Consider the following 8,306-nt stretch of genomic DNA (forward strand, 5'->3'; position numbering starts at 1 on the left):
ATTGCGTAAATGTCATTCCTTTGTTTTTTCTTAATAAACTGTATAGGTTTGTAGGTAGGTTTTTCCTTCTTTCCATTAGTTTACCAGTAATAGTCTGTCTGTAACAACATTGTTGACTTTAATTGTATGTATGTATTTATTTATTTATTTTTAGGGTTCCAGTGATGCTGAATATGTAAGTACTGTTTGCTGACAATTTAGGTAGGTACATACTCAAATGTGTTTTTCGAAGACAATTTGTATTGAAAATCTCTTTTTATGTGATCACAACCACAGCTGGAGTTAGCTCATGGCACGGGAATAAAAATTCTTAAACATCAGTGGGCTTCTGCCCTGCAGGCCCAAACAGCCACTTCAATGGTGCGTGTTCTTTTAATGGCCACCTTTCCACTGGAGGTTCTGATCCACAGCAATTTAAAAGGTAAATAGTTTTGAAAGTCAGTTCAAATTCTAAGCTAATAAAAAAAATAAAAGTATTTTAAAAAGCTTAATTCTACTTCTCTTTTATTAGTTTCTTAACCAAAACATTCCCATAAAAATATCTCTCAATAGCATATCATTTTAGTTCTAATGTTTAGATGAAGAAAGATTTTTGGAAATCTGAAGCTAATCAGACAACTGTGCACCCTATTCAAATGTTCATGCATGTCTTTTGTAGGAGGACAGAGCAAAACGGACATCGGTGGCGAGCGAAGAACTGCCCTTGACAAGGAAACCATGGCAGCCATATATGGTAAGTGAAGACTTTCTGTGCATCTGAAATTGCATACTGTGAGTAGGTACTACTTTTGAATTTGAACTTACTTTGCAACCATTAAAGAAAACAGTATGTTCTATATGAATAAAAATGTGGACTTACTAAATTAGCCACGTTGTTACTGTCACGTGACTTAACAGCATCATTGGTGTCTCTTCGTTACCATTCATAATCTTTCTTTTCATAATTTTGTGAATTCGGACATGCTACTCTGTTGACAAACTTTTTTTCACATGCATGCATGAATAGGCAACCCGGTCTCATCAATCTGCGTATAAATAACACGAGTTTACACTTTCAAATTGCGTGTAATACATACGCCAAAGTCCACTTTTGCGTGCATATGACACGCCAATCCTCCCCATTAACTTCAGTGGAGAGCAGATGCGTCCAAATACCACGCAGCATCTTCAGCGGCAGTGACGTCACCAGCGAGGCTCGGTCACGGCTCGGTTCGCCGGTTCACCTGATGCGCGCACACCTTCACACAGGTAAGTAAAGGCAACGCTCTTTTTATGTAACGAGATCACGTGTTTAACGGTATTATTTTAATTATTTCAGTGTTTCTGCATCACATTAGATGAGGTAATGTGTTCAAATGAGTTGTTAGTGGAGCTAGCACAGCTGGTAGCCTGCCATTGACATTAGCCTAAGCTAACTTCTACTGTATATTATAGACCTGTTGCAGTTTTAAATAAATCAATAACACCGTTTCTAATCATGTTGTGACATGGGTCTTCCGCTTTTAGACATGGCTGATGACAACACAACAAATCAACCAACCCAGTATTGTATGATAATTGTGATCATGTAAAAAGTTCATACATTTACCATATTTTTACCATAGTAACTGTTGCTCGACCATGTCATGTGTAGTCAATACACAGTAACTACAACATATACCATGCCTCTCATCACCGTAACTGTAGTTTTACTGTGGTATTTTTTGTAGGTATGGTAGCCACAACACCTTTTCATGATTTTACCATAGCAAAGTAACTGTTTACTGTCTACTCTTTGTATGGGTTTACCACAGTAACTGTAGTTTTACTGTGGTATTTGTAGTTAAAGCACAATAACCACAACACGTACTATGAGTTTACCACAGTAACTGTAGTTTTACTGTGATATTTAAAGCACAATAACCACAACACGTATTATGAGTTTACCACAGTAACCATAGTTTTACTGTGATATTTAAAGCACAATAACCACAACACGTATTATGAGTTTACCACAGTAACCGTAGTTTTACTATGGTATTTGTAGATAAAGCATAGTTTTACTGTGGTATTTGTAGTTAAAGCACAATAACCACAACACCATGCTTTTACCACAGTAACTGTACTGTATACTATTTGTAAAGCAGTGCTTGCCACGCCTTTAATATGTTTTTGTGAAGTAATTCAATATTTTTTTTCTGTCTTGCAGTTAACGCCAGATCACATACTCCAGCAGCTCTTTTAAGAAGCCATCTCTCTCTCTCTCTCTCTCTCTCTCTCTTTCTCTTTCAATTCAATTTAATTCAATATGTGCTTTATTGGCATGACAATTGTTACAATGTATTGCCAAAGCGTAGTGTTTACTTTGAATCTAGAACAGATATATATGCAACAAAAACATGCATGTAGATACATTTAAAAAGTAGAACAAATCAACATTTTAGAATTCCATGAACAATTTAAAATTCAATGTTGTGTGTGTGTGTCTCTCTTTCTCTCTCTCTCTCTCTCTCTCTCAGCTTTTCCGTTCCTATTTTGCTGATCTTGAAGAAGCTGCCAAGAAGGCTGAACAAGTTCTTCAAAGATTCAACCCTTCACAGGTAATGTTGAACACATTTAGCTGTAGCTGATTTGCTTTAATGAACGCATCCTTAATAATATCTTTCTTTACAGTCCTTCCTCTCAAATATTTTGGTCACTTTGGTCATTTTTAACACTGTCTCAACATGTATATATTTCTCTTCATTTCAGCTGAAAGGGAAGACCAAAGGAAGGCCTATCATGGGATTTGACTTTGGCCATCTTGTGTGTTACGGAGAAGACCAAAAGCTGCAAAGACAAATACTTCCAGTGGTACGTCTGTGTTGGTCTGAGCACCTTGACTAAACTGTACTGCAGTTACATTTGCACAGCATTTGATGTTTCTTTAACTTTGGTTTACGTAGCCCATCAGGACGAACCCTCAACAATGTGTCATGTAGAAGTAGTAATAATTCATACAATTTACCAAGTCAGCAAATTCATATGATATTGTACAAGCGAACTCATACAAAATTCTACTACTTTTACTCCTGCTGCTGTCATTGGCCAGTGCCTCAACTCTCCTGCAGAGTCAAGTCAAGTCACTATTATTTGTATAGTGCTTTTAACAATGCAAATTGTGTCAAAGCAGCTTTATATCAGCTTTACAGTATTTATATGCAGATTGTGCCCGTTGTAAGTAGTCAGAGTGTTTGTATCATAAAGTTTATTTTAAGTCCATTGGAATCTTTATTAATCTTTACAAATTGGTACGGTCTCTTCCCGTTCTAACAGTACATGATACCTGTCCACACCTCAGAGTCTGCCTTTCTTTCCGTGTTGATTTTTATTGAACATATCTGTCTAAGAAGCAAGAGTCTGGAAATGCTGTTTTAACTTGTTACGTGACAAATCAGATCTTCAGTTAATTTGGCCAAATCAGATCACTTAACGTGTTCACTGCAAGAACAAGAACTATAATGATAACTATTTTAGCATCCACACCAACAGACAATAATGTTCGGTTTATTATAACTGCACGCTGTGATTGTTGTCTGCCATTTAAATGCTCCAGCTCTTTAAAGTCTGGTGGATTCTGATTGGCTGTCAATGTTTTTATTGTTCATCAGCTGGAACAATTTGTTCTGAAAGAGTCAAAAGAGATTCCAATGATATTGCTCCTCTGTGTCATTAAAGGTTAAATAGCTGCGGTATAGACTCATCCTTGGTGTGAAGATGCCTTTAAATTGCTTACAACAATACCGCCAGCATTTAATCATATTTAAAATAATTCATAATAATATAGCTTGCTATTGAAGAATACAGCTTTTTCCAATGCTGTTTTCCTCTTATTCTGTAAATTGTACACACAAAAGTCTGTTTCTCTTCATCTTATTCCTTTACTCCGTCACTCACACATTCTTTTATACTCTATTGTAAGGTAGAAACTGAGAGTTTGCGTGATGGCCTTTTCTCAGACTCTGAATCTGATGTATACAGATGAACTCAGGAGCCGCTAGAGCTGCCAGGAACTTGAGCTTGAAGTATATAGTTATAACTGCTTAATTTATGTTTAAACAACAATAATAATTAAACATGGGGTCAATAGATATTTTCTTGTTTACAGCTAAAGACCAAAAACGTAAAGAAAATCAGTCACAGCAAGCCGGTCAAACCAGTCCTGTTGGGGATGAGGAATGAACATGGCCTACACTTGTGCCCAAACAGAAAAGAAAAGTTGCACATTTCCACTGGTATGTATGTGTTCAAGCTATGCAGTATATGTGGTACAGCATTTGATGTTGATCTCTCAAAGAACTCTTCAAGTTAGACTCAGAAGTTGCCATTTTTCACATACACATCTTTTTATAGCTCCTAGAATGAGCAAATCAGCTGTGCATCATCTCTGGGATTTGGGCAGGAATTGACTGAATATGGTGAGTACTGACACCGGCACCTGTATTCACCTACACTACTTCTCTGGAGTTATCATTGACTTATTGTTTTGTCTCTTTGTTTGAAGGAGGATGAAGCCAGTTGATGAAGATATCAATTCAATGGCCACCAAGTGAAGCACTGCTGCCTGAACCCATCAGATATCTGCTGCGAAGACTGCATTCACGAACAGCTCTACTGCGACAGCTCAGATGTTACGGGCCATAAAAGAAACTTACCAACTGAACAACTGGAAGATAAGAGGAGGGATTCATTTAGGCCATAACTCAATCAAGAATCAATGGTAAGTCCAGTGCAACAATTAAAAATACTATATTTTGTTTATTGATTACCACACCCTAAATACATGTTTTGTCCCTCCAGGACATCAAGACCAGGTGGTGTGTGAGGAAAGCACAGAGGACTGTCAGAGACTCCAGCCACCCGAGCCATGGATTGCTCTCACTCTTAACCATCAGGCAGATGTTATCGCAGAACCTTCACCAGCAGACTGCAAGACAAGTTCTTCCCACAGACAATCAGACTGAACTGAACTCGTACCAGTAACACCACACACAGCACACCAACCTCATATGCACTGCACTCCATCAGTTACACTGACTGGACTCTGACTCACTATTATTCTGCACCCTGACATTCCGTTTGCAGTAATTCATGCCATACTGCACTGCAAAGATATATATGTACTGTGATTATTGTTTTCATTTCATGCTCTCTGTATAGAATAATGTTTACCATATATTGTTCTCTTTATGTATTGAGTTCTTATATATATATATATATATATATATATTTGTGTTGCATATATATATTCAATACATGTCATCCATATTGTCATGCTGCAGTTTGCACAGAAGACTTTCACCACCTGTACACTTGCGTTCATGGTATTGTGACAATAAAGTGATTTGATTTGAATTGGTTACATGTCTTTTGTTCGTCAGTTGTACTGTAGGGTGCTGGGTAACAACTGAAAATTGTTTATGACATGGAAGAAGAAGATTGTGATAGGGACATGGACAAGCAAGCAAGAGGAAGAAAACCAGGAGAGCTCTGATGATGAGCAGGAAACTGAATGTGATTCTATGATGCTCAAGACATTTCACCATGCATGCATTTGGGTGGCTTCAACTGATTAAAATAATATGGTTGAAACATAACCCATTTTATTTCCCTTGACTATCATGTCTTAATATGCTACTTTAGCTGTCTTTATGCTGTGTCCTCCAGTAAATTATTGCACATAGTGTTGGATAATAAACTATGAAGTAAATATTCTGTATTAGGGATGGTGTTTGGTAAATACACCATTTAATTTATTAAACAATACATATAATTACTATGATTGTTTTAATTAAAACATGAACATTTACAAGAAGGGAATGCTGAAAGATGCATTAGAAGAGACTGCATGGACTATATTGCTGCAGGCACTTCTTGCACAACTGTACTCAGTTTACCAGGGAAAGATCAACATGAATCCTATACTGTATTATAAGCAAGATGAGCATGGACATTACTGATGTTTAGCACCCGAAGAGGACAAATATAAGACATTTATAACACAGAGATACAAATTAGGTCTTTTATATTATGAATTGTATGGCTTTTGCATCATAAACCGCACACTGTCTGTACCTTGTCTTACTCAATGACACATTGGCCTTACGGTACAATGAAGTGTCACAGTATATATTAGTTGTTTAAATTGGTGTCTTTGTTTACTGTCAACACTGTATTCTTGCTCCTGATCTAATGAAATAAATGGAGCACTTTCCAAATAGGCACTGATGTAGATTTGTTTGGGGTCTGTTCTTATTCTAAGATAACTATGACTTGCAACTTACATATTGACGAGTTACTGAAAAGACCATCTAAAAACTGTGACTCAGCACAGTTAGTTGTGATATCGAGAATAGATCTGTGTATGTTGTACTGCCCTTCCATCCTCAGGGGCCCAGCAGTGTCCCCTGGAAGAGCAAAAACAATTAACATTTCAAATGGCTGTAAATCAAAGTCTGATTATAGTTTTAAAGAGAAATTTGGCAAGACAACTACTTATGCTGTGTTAATTAAATAATGTTGGACAGAGTTTTCAAACATAATATGGAAAGGTGGTATAAAGGTGTTTAAAAGAGTGCTCTTAGTAAAATACCAAACTTCAGCCTGCCTCTTACATATGTCATAAATGTTTGCACAATGAACATGTTTAAATATACCTTTGTTCAAAAAAGATAGTATTTTCCCCCATTTTATTATTAAACATTTTAAACTACATTACCCATAAGCCTCTGCCATTCAAACGCGAAAAGCATGGCGCTGGTATTTGTAGTTTAATAAAGTTATGCTCAGGGTTAGGGTTACGATCTCGGTAAAGTGGTAATTTCTCACGACATAGCAACACTGCATTGTTAACTGAAGGTATTACTGACGTAATAATGACAGCAAAACGTACTTTACAACATTAAGCTTTTTTTAATTAGGGTTAAAAGATAGTCCAATCACAGCGAGTTCTGCGACTGCCAAGGGCACTTCAAAGCCAATGGCAACCCAGTTGAGCAGAGGCGTCACACTCACTTGTCCATATATGGTAATTCGTAACAGAATCTTCCGGGATCTTGGGGTGAATGGACAGATAATCAGTTAAATGTTTATTTGTCTCCACTCATTATAAAATTGCAACAACAGATTGCATCGTGTGGTTAACCTGATGTAGCAACAGATTTGTTGATTACAGTGATTTTTTTTTTTCAAACAAGAAATAGTTCCCATCGTACACATTGTTTACACTAATATTAATGTACAATATTTAAACTCAAAAGTTTGCTTACACTGTGTGAAAAACAAATAAGTAAAAATGTTTAATTTGCTTACAAAAAACCCCTCTGATAATTATTCAAACATGCTATATTTTTCTACTATTCAATTTTGCTTCTGTAACATTTACAGTGTATTTATAGTGTATTAAAGGAAAACAATCAATCACGTTTCCTGGAAATGGACCCTACAAGCTTGCCATTCTTAGATCTGCCAGTTGAACTATGCAAAAAAATAAATCATGAATCACACATTTTGTAGTCATTTTACAACGTTTATTGATATCTCAAACTTTTCCCATATAGTTCTCTCTCCAGTTTGTGCCACTATGGAGAAAAAATGAAAACAAAAAGCAGTTGATTATAAAAATGTATTTGCATGGAGGTAACTAAGAAATATGCAACAGAAAACCCCTTTAAAAAACATTGTCTATATTCAAAAATAAAAAGAGAATTTGATTACAGAAAATGTTATAAGATAATAAAATAATATGCAAGGCTCCATTTGAAAAGTGCATATTTTCTTCTCTTTAACAAAACAAATAAAAAGGCAAAAATAATTAAAAACAATATTTCAATATTTTACAATTATTACCTTTAAAATATATCTCCTGTAATCATTGTTTGCTACTATTGTGACTAAATGCAAGACAAATTAATGGTTAATATTAATTATAATTTTAAAATGATAAAAGTCAACCATTTTGAGCAAGAATATATATATATATATATATATATATATATATATATATAGTGATAGTGACAGGAGTGCAGTGCTCACAGTAGAGACGGGAGTGTTAACTGTACAGGAGAAATTAATACAAGTATACATGCTAATATTGGAAGTTTGCAGTAAAGGACTGAGAGCAGATCTGCCACACGAGAGAGAGAGAGATGTGGAAGCTTTTGGAAGGGCTGATATTGTGGAAAGCTGATGGAGTAATCTGTGAAAAATCCTGCAAGACAGGAAGAGACAGAATTGAACACATGATGAATAATAAATACATTGACAACAACAAATGGTAGACAACAACA

The 8,306-nt window shown here is 35.8% G+C and overlaps 1 long non-coding RNA gene across 2 annotated transcripts; it reads left to right on the forward strand.

Annotated features, from left to right (window-relative positions):
- Positions 1 to 2,403: 2,403 nt before the first annotated feature.
- On the forward strand, positions 2,404 to 5,159 carry LOC131541735 (uncharacterized). Of its 2 annotated transcripts, none has more exons than XR_009271570.1 (6): positions 2,404 to 2,579; positions 2,731 to 2,832; positions 4,127 to 4,253; positions 4,372 to 4,436; positions 4,523 to 4,738; positions 4,819 to 5,159. It is a non-coding gene; the product is annotated as an uncharacterized LOC131541735 (long non-coding RNA). The 2 variants fall into 2 exon arrangements; XR_009271571.1 differs by having other exon boundaries at positions 2,738 to 2,832.
- The last annotated feature ends 3,147 nt before the right edge of the window (positions 5,160 to 8,306 follow it).

Source organism: Onychostoma macrolepis, chromosome 05 (assembly GCF_012432095.1).
Source record: "Onychostoma macrolepis isolate SWU-2019 chromosome 05, ASM1243209v1, whole genome shotgun sequence".
Classification (NCBI taxonomy): Eukaryota; Metazoa; Chordata; class Actinopteri; order Cypriniformes; family Cyprinidae; genus Onychostoma; species Onychostoma macrolepis.